At 38.5% G+C, this 20,481-nt stretch overlaps 1 long non-coding RNA gene across 1 annotated transcript in view; it reads left to right on the plus strand.

Moving 5' to 3' along the window:
- The first annotated feature begins 2,384 nt into the window (after positions 1 to 2,384).
- Positions 2,385 to 20,481, plus strand: part of LOC106956901 (uncharacterized) — a 62,903-nt gene continuing 44,806 nt past the window's right edge. The window contains exons 1-2 of the long non-coding RNA XR_001426851.1: positions 2,385 to 2,501; positions 7,181 to 7,288. This is a non-coding gene — a long non-coding RNA (uncharacterized LOC106956901). The remainder of the gene's footprint in view (positions 2,502 to 7,180; positions 7,289 to 20,481) is intronic.

Here is a 20,481-nt window from a genome sequence, read left to right on the forward strand (position 1 = left end):
TTATCTATTGCTATGAGTCTCCATCCAACAGGCTGAATATCCTATTAGTATACAAAGGGTGAACTCCTCATGTTTTAAGCAACATATTTTGCATTACAAACACTCTTTTGCGGGATCAGTGTTGCACATCTTGACATTGCAATGAGAAAATATTGTAGCTATATTGTGCAGCCTTGGTTTCTATGCAGATTTACTGGTGTAGGGGCTACTGCCTGTATCAGTTGGCTCGATCAACTGATCATCAGTGTGAAATGATTACTTTCCAAACTTCAATGAGACCTAGAAAGTCACAGCTGCATACCATCTTCCATATCATGTCACAATTGACAGCTTGTTTGAAAATTTCAAATTTCACTCTGCTTTTAAAGTGAAGTGGATGAACGAGTTGCAACCAATCAAAGACACTGATTAGGTCTTAGTCAATAGTTTATCTCTTGATATAGTGTTGTATCCCAAGAATATGAACATTGTCCACTATTTTACATTTGCAAAATCAACGAAAAGGGTCTTATCACTGTGACATGACATCTGTTTACTACAGGTGATGAAGTTATTATTCATAATTTGCCACAAAACTTCACTTCAAAAAAGTCTAATCAATTTCTTTAAAAGAGATCTATAACTAAGAGAAATGAGAAGTAGAATAGAAACCTGAAGCTCATCCTTGCTGTCAAATGATTTTAACTCAGTTAGTCTAAAAGTTGACAAAAATAAAAAAAAAATCATACTAAAATCTTTCATTTGAGCCCATTGCCCATTCTTTTATGACTTCAGGACTGTACTCATGTAACATATTAAATTGTCACAGAACAGCTCTTAAGCTTTACTTTTGCTGTACAAAAGTCCTAGTTTGGTACATCCATTCAAACCAAGAATACCTTGGTCATAGCTGATCCTGTTTTCATCCCTTGCTTGTGTCAAAAAATGAATAAATGGGGGCTAATGACTCCAGTACTTCACACCAAAGCAATACAGGAATGGAGGAGGGTGAAATCATACTCCTTGGCTCTTAAACAGCAAAGTGAAAAAACATTTGGTTGCCTGGTGACCAATGGTAACAGCGGAGCGTCATTGCTGGATGTATGCCTTGATTTACAAATATTGGTGAAACGATGTCATGTTGGTGAGTGTTCAACATTTAATTAAATTTTTCTTTTCAAATTTAGAAAAGTGAAGTTGAAACAAGCCCTCATGAATATTTTTTTAAATTGTAGTTAAGCGCTTTATATTATTTAATTCAATTGTATCTTATTGTCTTAAAACTACACTTGTCCAACTTATTTGTCTTTAGATCCATATTATAAGTAATGAAAACACCAAGTATAAAAATAGGGACCCCAACACCATTTTTTCTTTTACTATCCTTAATTTCTTGTTGTTTTAAGTTCTTTAGTGTTATTTTAAATTTTCTGTGCGATTCCACATACAACAGCTAAGGGGGCGCCTGTCGCATTGATGGGATAGAGAAGGTTGGGCACACAGAAGAAGAATAAACCTTCCCTTAGATACGAAGCTGAAGGAAGTTCGTGTCATCTTTCCTATATCACAGGTCAGTAAAAATGCTTTTTGATGCATATATATTGGTTTCCTTTAAGAGTTGAAGAGGTTATTGAATCCATAGTCAAATAGTAAGCCACGTTATACAGTTTCTGATTAGTATTGTGTAGAAAACGGCATATATTTCTGGAGGCTAATTAATGCTAATGCTATCGGACTTTGTACGTGTGTTGAGCTAGTTGAGAAACAGAAAAGGTCTACTGAATTCATTACTTTGCGCTTTTTTGAACGGTTCTCACACAAAAGAACCGTGGTGTCTTTTTGTAAAATGTACTTTTTTTTTTATTGCAAAAGCCAGAGAAACCATATGGCTGCCCATGTGTGAAACTTAGTAAAGAGACACAGCATTAAAGGAGCCTTACACTTTTTTTCAGTTTTTGTGTAGGAGTTAAAATATTGTTCTGTTAAAACAGTCGGTACAATTAAAAGCTGAAATGCTTAAATATTAAAGTATATTTTATCTGTACAGAATAAAAATTCTAAAAGCTACTCAAATGGTTAAAAGCCAATTCATATATTTTTATTTTGATAGTTGAAAATACAAAAGGTCTGAGAAAAAGGGACAAGGAATTTGAGTTAAAGCACTAACTTGACAACTAATATGGTTTGGAGAATTAAAAGCCATCTGTGAATAGATTTTAATTGATAAAATTGATAATGTAATGTTAAACGAAGCATGTTAAAAGAATTCTCGTTTGGTTTAAAGGGGTATTATAACCATTGGTAATGTACTCAATTGAAGGGTTATCTACTGCAGTTACTCAGTGATACCTAACATATTTGATATGAAGTGAAGGAGTATGTAGATTACACAGAAGAAGAATAAACCTTCCTGTTAGATGCTAATAGAAGCTAAACTTGTGTGTCTCTTCTTTTCTTTATTGCAGTGTCATGTTGAGATGACAAAATTACCACATTACCCTCAGCCCATCCAAGGTTGCCAGGTAACAGTAGAAAACATTGAAGGGTACTTTTTCTTGTTGTGCAAAACTGTGATTTGTTTGTGTACCGGTATACCCCTAAATTCAACTTTTTTTTTTTTCAAATATAGCTAAGGTTTTGTTCACTCTCTTTCACTTTTAGTTTTTACAACTCTCTAGTTGAAGTCTGTCTCACTTGTCATTCGTCTGATCTTCATGAATTACACACCTGTTCATTATTATTAGCTCCTGTTGTGTATATACTGCCTAGTTTCTGTTGTATGGGTTTTCCTCTGTTTCCTTCTGTTTGGTTTTTGTCATGCCAGTACCTGTTCTTTGGACTCTCATTGGATTCCTGTTGGCTTTTTCTTGAGTGCATGCCTTGAAGTGTTTTAAAAGGGTGGCTTGAATTTCTTATAATGGGATTTTGTGGAGTTGCAGTAACCAGATGAAGGTAGGTAAAAGCATGTAAATCATCTGTTGTATCCTTATGAACTGTTTAAGATTAAAGTTGTTTTGAAACGGCTATTGGCCACATTGACACTTGCCCACTTTTTGCTAAAATCTCTGCTGAGAACTTTTTTTTTTCCGTCTTCAGTCTTAGACTGCCAGTTGTTAATCACTCCACACAACATCATTGAATGAAACCCATGCTACCCATTTTATATTTGTTCTGTAACAAGTTAAAAACCAAGGCTACTGGTCCTTGTTAAAATGCCAGGTTTTTGAGATGTTTCAAAATCATTTCAGAAAAAATTGACACAATTAATGAGCTAATCTACTAAGGAGGAAAACAAGATAAAATAAGCTGAAATAACTGTGACAAGAGTATACAGTTTTATACTAATCCCTTGTTAAAACATGTGTTGATTAATTCCCAGTATTCAGTCTTCTTTGAAGCCCTCAGTTGTTGTAAATCAGTGAACTGTAAATAAAGTTGAGCAATCCTGTTATGATTTTCTTAACATGTTCCTTAATTGCACGATTTAACCAGAGCTTGTAAAAAGGTCACAGTAGGTCAACATGATATTTTATGAAGGGCACAAAAATGATCCACAGGAATACATGTGTTAAAAGACACATTAATAACTGTATAAAATATGTCGGTTGTCTCCTGAACAAGGTTGCTTCTACTTGCATGCATGAGTAGAGAAGTCAGTTTCCCTTAGTTACTGTTGAGCTGTTTTGCTGCAATACAAAGAAAAAAACAAAAACATTTGTTGCATTTTAACTGGTTGGAGTGCAGCAGAAGGAAGGAGCTTGCCCAGAGCTCCATTCCTGTAAGAACCACAACTTTATGCTTATTTATATTTAAGCTTTCAAAGTTAGGCATAGTGATAAATTGTGATTAATCACAGTGCTAGATACTCTAAATACTAGTCCATTTCGACCCAAAACCCTCTAATGTTTGTTAGGAAGCTGAACAAGAAGAGTTATTTTATTTTCTAGAGTCGTTGTGATGGACCGAGCAGTTAAGGAACAGCCAGGCACCGGTTTAAAGTCAAAATAATTGTTTTTATTTAACCCAAAACAAAACTTGGGTGAATAATAAGAAAAAATGACAAAATTTGGGCCCATAAAAGAGGTCAAAGTAACAGACATCAACTCAGACTAACTCAAAAAAACAGACCTAACAAACAGAGACAAAAGGGGACTTAAATGCTGGCTGATCAGGCCACATACAACACACAAAGGGGAAAATACACAAAAACCTAACTAAAACTAACATAACAAAATCCCATTCCCCCCCTCTGGATGATGAGTAATGGTGTGAACCAATTTGCAGTCTCAGATGGCTTGCTCCACCCCTTCTCCACCTCTCTGCTCTCCTAAGGATTGGGGCAGCCAGCGCTTAAGAAACTCAGAAACAACAAAGATTAAATCAAGCAAAACACAACAATATAAACTAGAATGTGCGCACTTATTCCAGAATACAATGTGATGTGTTGCTTTCTAAACAAAACCAATTATTCTGTAAATTAAATCCTAAACTTAAAGAAATCCAAATATATGTGAGATAAACATATTGAGTATGGTGAGAGTGAATATTACCACAGTTGTGTGGCTGTAACTGCAGCCATCACAGTCGTAGTGAGACCAAGCATACATCCAAAACAACAAAAGAATAACTTTCCCAGAAGAAAATGTAAACTTTGGAATGGCTCAGGTGGAGTGCTGAACTAGAACGTCACAGATGTTAGATGGACAAGAGATCTCTTCCCAGTATGAGTGATTAGGAGAACGTTTGAAAGGTGATTTGGTGAGAGTTGCTGGATATTATCAAGTGTCCTGGAGTTGAATCAAAAGTATGAGTTTGTTCTTCCCAGATGTTTTTTTTCTGTTATAGTTGACTTGTATATTGTACATTTCACAGTAAAGTTGGAAAAAGATCTGCTATCATCTATTATGGTTTAATTTTTCTACATCACAACAACAAGGCTCTTAACATGGGGTGTGCAGACTTTTTATATCCGCTGTAATTGCCTGAACAGGATTCTGCATTGGGACCCTCTTCATTCATACTCTCCTTTGTCAAAGGAAATATAATTCCCCTGTTTTACGCAATCATATTTGCATTCATGCCAGAGCGCTTTTTAAATATATCACAGGCATTTCAATAGACAGCGCCGGTCTCTATTTGGAAAACCAGACCTCGGCACATAAATCTCACCTCTGTAAGTACTTAACGAGTGCACAATGTGTGTTTTATGTGTTCTTTATGAGTGTGGAAAGGCCACATCTTGAATGACACTCGCTGCCAGCGCTGTTGAGGGGTGGTGGGAGAAATCCAAAATCACTTTACAGGCTCATTTTCGAACATATGCTCACTTTCCACTCGGAACGAGTTTGCGTAAAAAAATACAACATGTTTCCTGTAATTTCTAATCACCTGCTTTTGTGCTTTAATCAGGCTCTGTTATTTAGCCATGCCTGGGTCGTGATTTAGCAGTTAGCTAATGACTGTGAAGGAAATTGGCTTCTAAAGTGGCTCACCGGGCCTCCAGTGAAGAGCGGCGTATGTCTCGTTATTGACTTTCTGACACGGGTCACTAAGGTGAGATCTCAGAAAGCTGCTTCGCTGATGCACAAGCTCGAATTAACAATTGCTGTTTGCTTTTGCCGTGAAGAAACATACCGGTTCTGAGCTCACAAAGACCTTTCTGGGGGATGGCTGCTCCTTTCAAACATGTTGTGTCCATCTGTCTATAAACGTGTTTGGAGGAAACAGATTTGATTTCCTGTCAATAATTGTACACCGCTTTGCAAAATCGTTCACGACGTTTGAGGTTTTTCAGATTGTGTCAGATTGCAACCACAAACTTCAATGTCTCGCAGAGGTTTTTGTTTATTAAATAAATAATTGTGAAGCATCTTCCATATATTTGCCAGCTCTGCGCACCTAGAATCTAAAACTGATCCCCAATCCTCTTGTTAACAAACCCAACATAAGTCACTGGACAGAAAGTTTCTGTGAACCTAACTGTTTAAGTCACCCCACAGATTCTCAGCTGGAGTTTGACTAGGCCTTTTTAACACATAAATATATTTGAATATAGTTCTTTGTAACTTCCAAAAGATTTCCTTCCAGGATTGTCCTGAATTTCACTCCATCCATTTACCCCTCAAGTCCAAACAGTCTTTTTTTTTTAGTCCCCAAATAAAGTTTCCCTTTTTGGCATAATTCTGCCACCACCAGATCTTTAACCTTTGGGTAGTCTTTTCAGGATTATATATGGAATATTGCAATACAAAAATTCACACTATTGAATTCTTGTTTATTGTTAAATGTATAAGATGTGTCCTTATTTTTCTACTTGTAATCATGCATGACGACTTTGTGATGTTCTATTTTAGACATTAGAAAAAAATTTAAATGGTTCATAAATATGTTTGTAAATTGTATAAAATGCAGACTGAAATTTTATTAAAGATTAAACACATATTGTAGTTTAACGTAGAAAAATGAATAAAGTTGCAGCTTAAACCTACTGAAAAACCCTACAAACTAAATTTACCAGTTCAGATTTAATGCAAGTATGCACACAAATCCCCCCCAAAAATGTCATGTATGTTCTCAGAGACACACATGTTGCCTTGAGACACATAGTTGTCCCTGATTTGCCAGTGTTAAAACAAATTCAACAGTATGCCTCCCTCTCTCTCCCACGCACACATACTCACTTTTTTCACTCTTTCTTGTTTCAATACATTTGCATATCTAGAAAGTGTTTCCTGGTAAGTAGAGCAAAAGCGGCTCTCAGGAGAGACAAAGACACAGATAGAAATTTGTATTAAAAAGAAGAAACATCTAAGCAGAAAAAGAACAAAACCACAGTACACCATTACTTTAATGATCCATCTTGTTCAAAGGAAACTTATTCACAATCCTTCAGCAATAAACAAGGGAATAAAACTCTGCTGTAAAGTGCATTTATTTTATTTATTTTTTTTACTTGAATGAAGCAGATGTTTGCTCTTCACTCTCTTTTTTTTCTGCAGTTTTTTTTTTTTTTTTTTTTTTTACCATTTTCCCTCCATTAGGTCATTCAGTCTCTCGGCTTTCTACTGTAAATGATACGTTAAGCCGATGGTGTTTAGTCTTATATTTCACGGTGCTGGACAAAAGGTCAGATACCTTGTGTCTCTGCCTTACTGCAGTTCTGGTTGCCTCTTTGGATAAATGTCCTCTTTTCTCCCAACAGGCCAATATATCGATGGTCCGGGGTTGAAGGGTTACAAGTCCCAGGAGGTGTCAACCTCATTACCCCAGAGTGGATCAACCCAGCCCAGGGGGCTCTCTGAGTATTTAGGTAACCTCTGACCTCTTGCTGCTGGAGAAGCTCACTCTTTCTGTCGCTCAAGCTGTGCAGTCTCCAGTTTCTATCTCCGCTCTGTGGCCGTGGGCTTTGGGGTTCAAGTTCATGATCAGTGACATGTCGAGGCAATCCACCGCATACACACAGGAACCAAAAAGTACATGCATAAAGTAAAAATCCAATTAGTATAGGGTCATTTTGATAAAAGTGAATCAGGAAGCGGGTAAGGTGAGAAATTTTAGCATTTACTTTTAGGTTGTAGTAGCTTTATTGGAATGAATTTCAAGTTTTGTCTCGTCAAAATAAAGGGCTAGTCACAATTTATATAAAAAGTTTCCGTTCAAATGTTATAAGCAGTTAATATCTAACCTATTGTAAAAAAGTTTCTCCTGGTATATTTGTTTAATATAAATCGAAATTATTGCGTGCCGAGCTTGAATGGTCAGAGTGAGACCACAGTCGCTCCCATCTGAAATAATCTCCAAGCTCAAAACCATTTTTACAATTTATGGAAAAAGCTGTTTTATTAAACTTTTGTGTTGATGTTGAACAGCTGTTTACAGAGAAACTTATAATTATTTATAAAGATACTCAGTGACTCTGCACCATCAATAAGCTTCCTGTTTGAAGTCCTTGCTGAAAACTTAATGTCTTGCCATTGACTGTCTGATGTAAAAGAAATGCAGATAAATAAATAAAAATGATATAATGATTTAAGTGAACTCTTTTATAACATCTTTGCATTGCCTTCATTTCCCAGTTGATATATAAACACTACATGTTCTATTCTCTGCCTCCAGTAATCTTTTCCCATGTAAATGATAATCTTAGTAAAACAAAACCCAATAGAACAGTGGAATAGCTTAAAAATCTGAAGCTTATACTTATGTAACACCTAAGTACTTACATTTTTTTCTGATTAGAGCAGCAGAAGTCCACTTTTGGTTTTGCCTCTTGACTGACTAGTTGTTATCGTCACACTTAAAGTCTAAATAATCTGGATTTTTAACAAAGAAAGTCATAATTTGTCGCTCATTGGAAATAAATGTGTATTACTTAAAAATTTGTAAGACTTAATTCCAAATTTTGCAAGAAAGATCTGTTTTATTGTACGTTTGAATTTTATAGGTACATCTAGGAAAAATAGTAAATTGTAGAAAAAGTTGGACTACTGGGTTTTCTGAAGTACACAGTCAACTTAGCCTTCAACCAGGATGTTTTAGAGAACTTCATGAGTCCTTCTACTTTTTTCCAATAAGACTGACACCTGTCCACTCAAAGGTACCAAAAGCTGGTTCAGTAACCATGGCGGTACTGTCTCTGATTGGCCATCAAACAGACCTGAAACTTAATAAATAGAGATCTTAGGGAGGCAACGGGTTGCACTACTCTTTGCAAATATGGGTCAGTATGAATTTTCTCAGTCATCTCATTTAAAGGACTTTCCACTGGTTTCAATATATAATGGAACTTTTTTTTCTTTCTGTGGTGTTAAAAAGAACCGTTGCCTTGTTGGAAGTTTATGCGTTATCTGGTAGATTGATTTTTGTTTTTTGTTTTTCTGGGAGGGGCAGTTTAGAAACTTCCTATTATTCCTCTTTAAGTCACACTTATTTGATTTGTTCCCATGACTTTTCATCAGATAAAAACCCTAGTCAATGAGTGCATTTCTTTCTCATGGATTATCTCTTGAAACTGGAGCATAATTCCTTCACATCTGTGGAAGCACTGCACAGTGACCCACCAAAAGCCCCCATGACACAGTGTGTGCAAAAGCAACAGGGCTGGATGTGCTTTGACAGAGGTACGGGGCAACAATCCCAGTCCTGCATCTTTCCTCTCGTCTCCACGCCTTTGTCTGTTTAATGCCTGATTGTTTAAGTGATAAGTGACTGTGATGGATGAGCTGGGCTTTGTGTAATTATTGTCCTGCTTATCATTGTCACTGCCGATAACATACATCACCGTGTCCCAGCCTATTTTACATGTGATAAATAATCATAGGTTGGGGGGGAGATGAATTCAAATCATTTTTGAGGCGACCCCTGTAATGTAACTCATGGCCATGTTAACAGAGGGTCATGCAAGCGAGAACGGGAGAGTTGTGTTTTTGAAAAGCTATATGTATGTTTCAGTGTAGAACCAAATACTCAACATTCCTGCATGTCCAAGCTTATCCACACAGCAGCTTCGTCTACGGGGAAGTCATTCAATCATTTTATATACTTTGTCAGAGGTTATTAGCTCTTTCTGAATCTCTTTCATGCTTCTCGGATACTTGACAGCCTTCACATGATGTCATCTGGGAGGATGCTTTATGGATTACGGCAATTAGCGCTCAAATCAAAGCTATTATTAGCGTTAATTTGCCTTTTACAGTTGACTGTGTGCATTGTTATGTCCTTTGAAGGAAGATTTACCCAGCATAAACGCATTGGAGTATTAAAATGATCACCAATAACTTCAAGAAGCCCATACACTGTACAATAGGCCTATTATATAATGACGTTTCTGTTTTTTCTGACTGACTTATAAGCACAATACAGTGATCTCTCACTATAATGCGGTTCACCTTTCGCAGTCTCGCTGTTTTTTTTCACAGTGGATTGTGTTCTGCGTCCTGATTGGCTAAACAGTCTCCGAGCTCCTTCTCTACCTGTGTGCCAATAACGTTACGGTATTTAAACATAATTAATACAGATTTGCCATTCAGGAGATGAAAGCTGAAAACTTTGAATGCCTGCTGGAAAAAACTGTGGCTCTGCCGTAGATCCAGCTGTGAATCTTGCGGGGCAGGTTGGAGAAGATGGCTTTAATGACATGACTCCGGATCACATTAAGGCCCGATTGATGAACACGCACATCCACTGACCTGAAAACAGGTTTTGTTCTTTGGATTTAATGTAGAGTATTTAATTATGCTGTATAATAATTGTAAAAACTAAAGGTAACTACTTCGCAGATTTCACTTATCGAGGGTTATTTTCGGAACACAACCCCTGCGAAAAACGAGGGATCACTGTAGACAGATTTTCTGCGGGACTACCTCAGCTTTTGTCTTACTGAGCCTCACACAATACAGACCAAGACTTCTGACCTCCGAGCGCTGTGGCTGACTGAGCATCGATGTGTTAATTGACTGTGCAACATTACATTAAACCATGATATGCTGCCTTGTAAGATGAGGAGAGACACATTTTAGAGATATTAATGTTGCAAAGTGTTCAAACATGGATTAAGCTAATTTTTTAACCTTAAAGCAAAGTCTTCCAGAACATCTTGTTCACTATGTACATGTCCCACAGCATGTGTAACCTATTTTTAAACACATTAGAACTTGTTTTGACAGGACAGACGGCTTTACGGGCATCTCACCGCTTACTTCTAAGGGACCTGTCTGGCTCTGCCGTTTGAAAAAGCCATGTGATCTCATCAATTACAATGAGCTGTGGAAGAGACCAGTGCTCCTTTACAAATTAATAGATGCTTTAAGAGCTTAGGGGCTTGACAATCAATTGAAAAGTTAAAAGACCAAAGAAAAATCCCCACAGGGTCATTTAACAGCTACACCAGTGCGAGGCTCTCATGTCTTTCATCTAGTGCAGGTGCAATGTTAAACATGTGATGGTGAAATAAGTCATCTAGTTTACTTCTTGATTTCCACAATAAACTCTTACAAATTGCTTCATAATTGTATGAAATACTAGAAAACAGTTGAGGTCAGTCATGTACATAAGCTCATCATTGACGTAAATATAATAATTTATGGGATTTGTATGGAAAGCCCATAAATTGTACATGTTCTCTAATTCACCCAGTGTAAAAAATACCCTTACAGGCCTTAATATAAACATTCACAACAATTATTATTGCGCTAAATGTCTTATAAAGACTTTTGAGAAGGCAGATACTTTTTGTAGTTATCAACATGGACCTACCATCATTCTGGATGAATATTTGTTTGCTCTGTTTGGCAGAATTGGCAGAGTTTAGTTATACTGCTTGGTTTCCTGCCAAGGAACCAGCTTTTAAGCTAAACGGTCGAGGTAATTTACAAGTTTACCATTAACTCACTTCAAAACCACTTTTGTAGAGTTTGTTCAAAGCACTCTATCCTCTCTATGATGTTGATCCAGTGTTCTTCAACTTGATTGTTGGCTTGTCTGACAAGAAGACTTTTCTCCAGAAGCCATTTGGGTTGCCATAGCTGCAAATGAACATTGAACACGCTGATCTTTTGGTGGCGGAGGGCTCAATTTTTGTTTGCTGCCATATCAGGCCACAGGGATGTAAAGCTTGCATCATTGTGGAGTGTGACCCCAGTTTTCCATCAGTTTCTGAATTGTTCTTGACCTTCGTTACTAAATTATTTTTATTAGATGATAAAGACTGGGTAAGATGTTGGAACTTGGACACAGTTGGGATTGCCAATGAGACAGAGGTCCAAAGACGCATCAGATTTAGTTTTGAATGATTTATATTACGCTTCTTGAATGGCCTCCCTAAAGTCTTGACATCCACCTTGTGGATAATACATGGAATATATTTAATGGTTGGGTCCATGGCATGAAAAAGAGCCAAGTTCAGCCAGGAAGAGTGGTTTGACATACAGCCAGAATTAAGCCAGAAACTTGCACATGGCTATAAAAAGTGTGGACTTGCCAATCTTTCTCAAGCAGTAGTTTCAGATGAGATAGGCTTCTTGAAATCCAAACCACATAAAAAAAACAAATCAAAATCAAATGAATTACAAAAACAAACTGGTAAATACATCCGAGACTCTTTTAAAATCACTGTATTGGCTCAGAGGACAACAATGAACCACAGTCTCCTTCAGATCTTTTGCAATGATTAGGTGTCAGGTAGAAATGGCCAAATTCCTGTTCACCCTCTACCCAGGACACAGGGAGCAATCTCGAGTTCCTGAAGGCCCATCAATCAGAGCTGCTCTGTGGAAGTGGAACTGTTGGACAGGTCAGACAGGTCAGAGAGCATGGAGAGTTCACTGCCGGCTGCCTGAAGCAATCTCTCGGTCATGCTGAATAGCAAGTGCTTGTCACAGAGATGTAGAGTCACTTACTCAGTTATTTTAGTAGTTAAAAATTGAAACATTTCCGGATTATCTCGGAGGTAAAAATCAAAATTATTCAGCCGCAGATGTCACAATGGATGTCTTGAGATGACAGTAGCCTGGATACATGAGCCACTAAGTACCCCATAAAGCACCTTCACACCTTTCCTTCTCTGTCTCACTTTCTACCCGCGTTCCATCTGTTTCTTTCTATTACCCCATCTTACTCTCTCCCACTTCTTTCTCTCTCTCAGACAGATGATACGCTGTCCTGCTTCCAACATTCTTGCAGCAGCATATTTCTCTCCCTGGAGCAAGTAACTCTGTCCCCTGTCCGTGTCCAAACTCCTGCACCCCCCACGTACCAAAACAACGCAGCTCAGAACAAGCATGGCCTGCAGCTTTCGATGGCCCTCCCTTGAACAAAAACGCACTCTGCCTCTCAAAAGTCCCCTTTATCCACAATGAACAAAAAGACGGATTCACCTCGGCACTGTTCCCATCATTAGACCCTGGACGAGGACCCTCCTCTCTGTTGCTTCCAGACCCCCATGGGGCTCTTTCGGCATGGGCTGTTGGAATTTGGAGGTTTGTCTTTTTATGTTCACGTGTCCAAGGAGGCTCACTTCACAAAACAACGCGCAAAGGCATTGACCTCCAGGTTTTGACGCAGCCTCTGAAACACCTGGATCTTTGTCTGAGGGAGCTTTACAGTTAATGCTTGAGGGGCATATCTTGTTTTGGAAGCAGAACAGGCATTTGACTAAGCTAAACCTTGACTGGACAGACGGAAAAATAGTGTGGAAACAACTGGTTTTCACCTCGGCATGTCAAAATATTTCAATATTGTAAGGAAATTATGTTCAACATATGGGCACACAACTCAATCGATGAGATCTTACGGCGTGTTGGGAAAATTTGCATTGCGTAAATGCAAAGTGGGTCATTTGGAAGCGTTATTGCCATGTAGACTGTGTCGTAAAAGCATATACATTTACATATTCAGCAAATGCCCCTGTTCCATGTATTGTTTCACCCTTTCATTCATTCTTCCTTCAAAGAACAGAACAAGATGCCCGGGCCATTTGACTCTATGTCCATGAAGAAATCATTATCCCCCTGTACCCCCACATGACCTGAAGCTATTAATTCAATCTCACACTCCTCCCTCTGTCTCTCGTTTCTCTCATTCTCTAGACAAATTCATTTACATGAAAGACCACTCATGCCGGCACGGGCCTGCAGGTAAACGACAATCTAACCAATGATTTCCAGCAATGTCGCCATCTCTTCAGTTGCAGCACGCAGTCCGCCACTGCCGCAAGAGTATCATTAATAAATCTGCCCCCTTTTGCCGTGACTGAAGGGATCAACATGTTTTTAATTATCCTTCCCGTGATTTGAACTCGATCAGCGTAAGGTTCGGTTACACAAACATTCCACCGGCAAGTGAGATAAACACCGCCCGCGTGCTCTGCATGCAGAAAGCACCCGCGCAGGGTACAAAGTAAGATTCAAAGTCTTTTTCTTTTTTCTTTTTTTTTTACTCGCTCTGTTTGTCTTGTCTGTGTGTCTCCGCACTGCCATAGTTCAGCTGGATGGTTTGTTTAGTGCAGCAGAGAGGCAGACGGTGTATCCTGACAAGTCTGGACCAGCAACGCAGACATAAAACAGGAGGAGAGGAGTCCATAAATCTTAATAGAGTGAAGATAGATAAATCAAGTAAGAATTCAGTTAAAATTTGCTCTCATTAACATAACTTGAGAGGCTTGAATGAATCTTCAGTTTCACTTCTCACATTTTTTCACGTATTTTTTCAGTGTACTATATTAAGAAGTTCTGTGACAGACCAATAAGTTTTTTAATTGTGTGAAAGTAAACTGATACATGGTTGTCAAATTGTTTTGCAAATCAATACTCTGCATAATCACCTTTTATTGCTGCTTCAGCTACCAGCCTTTTTGGTCTCAGCTTTGCACATGAATTTCTTTGACGGTTTTTCTTCACAAAGCAGCGAAGGTTCATTTAGATTTGACACACAACGTCCGTGAACATCAGCTTTCAAGTCTTGGCACGGATTATTCATTGGATTTGGTCCTGAACTTTGACTGGACCATTCTAACACATTAACATTCTTTTATCTAAGCCACAGTTGTCCAGCTGTCTTTCAACGTTTAACTGTTTCTCTGTGTCAACACACCTGGATGACGTAATTTGGTCTTTGGCAGGACTCTGTAGAATGTAAGTGCATAACTAGACGATTGAATCATTTTGACGGGTCCAAAAGTTGCAGGACACTGACCCTCGAGGACTCGAGTTTGAAACCCAGTCTATTGTAGCTCTTGCTATATTTTGCAGCCTCTACCTGGTTTTCTTTCTAAAATTTTCTGTATTTAGCTCCATCTATCTTCCCATTTGACCAGCTTATTTGTCCCTGCTGAAGAAAAGCATCCCACATCATGATGTTGTCAACACCTTGTTTAGCATTGGTATTATTTCTCCACGATTAGGGTTTTGCATATAGGCCAAAAGGTTTAAATTGTCTTATCTGAGTGGAACATCTTCTTTCACATCGCCCCCAACTTGACCTTAAGGAAACTGCAAAACCTCCTCTTGTCCTTCCTTCCGCATTTGCTTTTTCTCTTGCCACTCTTCCGCTATGACCAGATTAGTGGATTCCATGGCTAATAGTTGTCCAGTCAGCAGATTCCCCAACTCTTTTGTAGGTGTCTTCTGAACACAACTGGTTGTACTGATTGTAGCTGGTATATTAATTTAGATTTATTTGTAATAAAATATGAAAATAATAATGCTTTTTACACAATTGTAAGCTACTCGGTGTTGGTCACCGCACACAATTCAGATGAAATACATGGAGTATGAATAGTTTTGAGGCCATTGTATTCAGTTTGATTATAGCTAGCATTACGTGCAGAAAGTAAAAATTGATAAATCACAAAAAAATCCTGAGTTTGTGTTTTGTTGATCTGCCAGCATTCTTATATCAGTCTTCCAAGATTTTTATTTTTAGTTTTTTTGCAAGTATTAACTGTAACCTTCATGTGTCATTGTCAGAGAGCAACCAAAACTGGGCTGGGACATTTCTCAGGAACAGGCTCAGGCAGTTAGTTAGTCACCCTGTGACCACAAATGTGTGTGTATGCTTTCCCATCTTCTCATCAGGAAACACTGCAGCACTTTTTTTTTAGTTGCTTTGGTGTCTCTAAGTCCCGTGGGGCAATGGGCAGCTTATTTAGTTCACATCAAGGCAGGCATGCACTCCCAGCCACACAGACACATACTCTGGAAACACACACTCACGCAAGAAGGAACCTGTTATCAAAAGCTCGTCCCACTGGCTGGCTGCCAAAAGAAACGTGCTGAGGCGAACACTAATCCACTTTAAATTACAACAGTACTGAAAGCCTGTGACCACAGTCAAATATTGATATGGGGTCATTAGTCAATTATGGTGGTGGTTGTGGTGGAGGGGACTCGCTGGGTGATCGAGAAGAAGAGGGGTAAGGGCAGAGGTGGCCGAACTGGAGGTGTCGGAAGTGGTCTGGGGAGGCGAAGGTCATCGCAGTGGGGGGATTATGGTATTAACAGGCTGAGGGTGAGACTGCACACCGGTGTTAAACGAGGCAGACTGGCTGCTGCAGCATCAACTCAGGCAGTCGTGATCCAATTTTTTTTTTTTTTTTTTTTTTTTTTTTTTTTGCTTTTTTCCCTCATTTTTTCTCCTAGACACCTCCCCTCTGTCTGCATCTTGTGTGTGTGAATGAGAAACAACTCTTGAATGTACTTTTGGAGCAAGCCATGTGCTCACCAGCAGCGCATAAAGCATCACCACCCCCCCTAGTGGCACTGCGGGTTTCAGTCAATGTTTGCAGTCCAGATATGTATTACAACTCATTAAAGTAAAATATATCTAAGAAAATGAAATTCTGCCTGTCTGCAGAGCACTTCTACTCCAATTACAGCCAATTACATTAATGTGTTATTGAATTTTTTTTTTTTTTGCGTGAGTGAAACATCTTCCCCCCCCCCCCCACTCTAATCTTTACCTGGTTTTATTTGTTAAATTGACATGTGGGGCAGCCACTTTTCCTCTTCAATTGTAATTAGTGCAAAGATGGATAGAAAATCTAAAGGAATCTAATCTTTCAATTAGGACCTCAGTGTTTCAGGCTAAGTGAAACTACATCAATGCCTTGACATAGATGATACCATTAATTTCCTCTGGGTTAGTAATTTGATAAGGCATCAAATTGGAGAGATTGCGTTGCAAAGGGCATCATCACAGCCAAGCCAATTTAGACACTGCGTGGGGCAAATGCTGCAGTGAGAAGATTAAAGAATGAATGATAAAATAGACGAGATGCGTTTCATTTTAATCTTTTTTCTTCTCCTGCTGGAATTAGGCCCTAAATAATTACAGTTTGTGTAAATCTGTGACGCGCACGGTAATATTTTGCCATAAACCGGAGCATGAATAGTGAGCACAGGCCGTAAAAGTTTGTATGTGTGTAATTTGCCCTTGAAAGACACTGTAATTTCAAGAGCTTTCATTGTCCAATACCTTTTCACAGCGTACTTACATATAAACACTTGAGCGTCTGCAAAGCTGAATGCCACAAATAAAGGAGCAAAAAAAAAAAAGCAACAGTAACAGACCACCAGTAAAGTAGAGACCACCTATAAATGCTTTCCATCGCTGGGTTCACAGAAGCACTTCAGCTGTAATACTTTAATTGCTCAGGGACTCAAAGTCTAATAAGGTTTCTAAATCGAGCTGCTTTATTTGTTTTCCTTTGACTCGCGGCTAGAGCAAAAATGCAGCCACTCTAATTGCAGTGCCGTCATTAAGAGCTGTGGGTATTAAAAGTTTCTTCCTCCAAAAAATGGGCATGTTGCAATGTTTTTTTTTGTTCATGTTTTTTTTTTTTTTTTTCTTCTTCAGAACAGAATTATGGGACTCTTTTTCATCAAGGCCAAGTTCACACAGGAAGTAATTGAGTTTAATAGAGGAATGGAGTTCATTTAATGTTTTTACTCATTGTTTGTGATTCTGTTTCACAACTTCTTTTACAGTGTAACAAAAAAATATACCCCAACCCAATTTTTTTCTTTTTTTCTTTTTTTTTTGGCCATACTTTGATGTTTCAGATCATCAAACTAATTTTCATATCTCACAAAGATAAGAGGAACTTCAAACCAACCTGAGCCTATGCAAAAAAAAATAATTGCACCCCAAACCGAACAACTGCAAAGTTCATCATCAATGGTTTGTTGAGAATGGCTCTTATTATGGTTCAGTGGAGTCCCAGAACATGAGCATTGGCTTTGCAACACTTTCCATACTGGTAGATGTCGCTGATTTTGTATCTCACCTTTTCTGGAAAAACTCAAGGCCAATAGACACTCTGCAGGATCAGGGACATCTGTTTCCTGAGGTGGAAAGAACAAGAACATCTGTTCTCTGGGCTTCACAAAAACCTAAGTGCAGAACTACTGGGAAGTCTCAGAGATCTGTCCTGCTGCTGCACATGTAACAGTTGAGAACAAGAACAGAAGAGCACTTTGTTGTTCTTGCAGTATTGAGAGCCTGAAGAAATTTCTGATCTTGTGGAGTATGTGTTAGTCTTTAATATGATTTGGCTTTTGAGGTCTTTTAGCCTATGTCATGTTGTCGGGCAGGTTCTAGAGTAGACAAAGGGCTATCTAAGGGTGTCTTTACACCCTTCGATGTATGCAATAGATTTTTTTGTTTTTTGATTTGGGACCAAAATTGCAACATTTGTTACCTGTCCAGTTGTTGCAGTTCACTTTCACACTGCGCTGTGTCAAACGATACAAACTAAATGAAAAAAACGGTCACATCCTCCTCGCCTGCGGAGGCGCTACACCAAAAACTACTGGTGCATCGCCTCAGTAGTTCTTGGTGCAGCACCAGTAGTTGCACCGACAGGAAAACCTCTGAAGAAGAAACTGAGCGCATCTTTCTTCACAAAGTGTAGACAACAATGGAGTAGCGTCAGATTTTAGCGGTTATAAATTTTCTCTTTTGTCTTTGGTAAAAGAGCATAAGCCATTTTTCCTGCTAGTGCTAGACTCCCACATTTGTTTTCGTTGTATTTACCCAGAATGCCCTGCGCTACAGTCGGCTTTCTGCTTTAGGATGCATTCAAACGGTACCAGAGTTCACTTTAATCAGAGACCTAGGTTTGTAGGCAGACCAGAGTTTCCTTTTGTGGTCTCCATCAGAGTTTGTGCATTCACACCTACCCAAGCAAATCAGGCTTCCAATGCAAACAAACTAGAGTTTGGTTAAAGTGGACTAAACAGGGCTGGTGTGAATGCACCCTAAGACTTCAGTTCTGGAAAGCTCTTATTTGCAATTTTCACCTGCAGTAAAAAGAGCTCATATCAAAATAAATAAATATTCAATGTAGTTGAAAACTAACAAGCTATTCAGATTTCTGCTGTATTAATCCACCTCGTCATCTTCTTTGGCAGATCGGCTAATCGTGGGTCCACCGGGATCGTTTTCAAACAACCAGACCTGGAAAACACAAGAAAAAGCATATTTTACTCAGCTGTACAACCTACTCAAAATCTAAAGGTTTACTCAGTTCTTGGTGGAGCTAGAGTGGACTGTTAAGGCGCGGTGAATTTTTCAGATATACTCAAACAACGTAACTCCACATAGGAACACAGATGTTATTTGAGCAACGCAGGATCAAACATCAGTCTCTTGTGAAACTCTAAGCTAATAATATAACACAGAGTTGTATCTCACTGATAAAAACATTTTCAGTTTGAATTGCTTTAGACTAAAGTAAGCTGAAACAGATGGTGTACTTCTGACTAGGTGGTAACATCCACCACTCTGAGGACTTTGATTTCATGATTTAGCAACACGCTGATTACTTTTTTACATACGTTTTTTTTTATCTTTCATTTAGAAGTTTGACATTGATCTGGAATGTGAGCGTGTGACAACATTGAATAAGAAAAACAAGAGGACAAATACCTTTTCACAGCACTGGAACTTATCCATGGTAAACTAATCTAAGGAGAGTGCTTCTATTATAAGATGTTCGTTAATCTTCAATTCAGACTTTCTGCTTCGGCATCTTTGCTAAGTGGCTATTTGTGTTAATTAAACATCTTAAAAACGATAAACAAGCAAGGTATCAGAATCAGATATTAAAGAAGTTTTCAAATAAAGAATTCTGAGTCTGAAAAAAAAATTTATGCATTCATCGCAAATGTGCCTTTACCTTTTGCACACATCCGTAAAAAATATGCATTCTCAGATCTCTGTTTTCATTCCGATTTTAATTCCTTTTGCCTTTTCGAGCTGCTTTACTTTTAATTGAATTTGTATTACAGTAATTATCAAGTGAGAAGGAAACGAAACGTCTGTCAGCTCGACGTGTCACAGGTACACTCACACTGACATGGGAAGGGTGAGGCGGTGTCGGCGGGGGGTCTCGTTCATCCCCCCGACGAGGAACACAATGGCAATCACAACTCAATTAACACTTTCTATATATACAATTGTGCAGACAAAGAAGCACGTGCATGCGTGTGCGCACACAAACTGCTCGAAGAGGAGCGAACGGGCTGTTTTCCAAGCCCCCTTATATTGATCCTGTGACTGTGACAGCTACACCTGTTGGAGGACCTGTGAAATTAGACAGGAAGAGGAGCACTTGGAAGAGTCTGCCGGTTGCCACCAATTAACTTACTGTTTTGTCACGTGCCACTTCTGAGCAGCAAAGTTTAGAAAGAGACAAATGGAAGTTTAATGTAAATGGGGGTTTATAGAAAAAGAGAGAGAAGTTTTGTCTTCTTTGTGAGGTCATATGAAGATAAAACTTAATGCTTTCACAATATGACAGGTTGGATTGTTATGCTTTGTAAAATGATTTATCTACCTTTTATTTTTTTGTTACATCTTGTCACGCTACAACCACAAGGTTTTTGTGTTTTACTTGGATTTCATGTGACAAACAAATACAAAGGAGAGGATAATTGTTGCTTCAAAATAATCATGTGGTGTACAGTGATACTCCCAAATAAAACACAATGCTGCTGCAGTATGGCA

The sequence above is a fragment of the Poecilia latipinna genome, unplaced genomic scaffold, assembly GCF_001443285.1.
Source record: "Poecilia latipinna isolate Pla-1442-1.1 unplaced genomic scaffold, P_latipinna-1.0 Scaffold854, whole genome shotgun sequence".
NCBI lineage: Eukaryota > Metazoa > Chordata > Actinopteri > Cyprinodontiformes > Poeciliidae > Poecilia > Poecilia latipinna.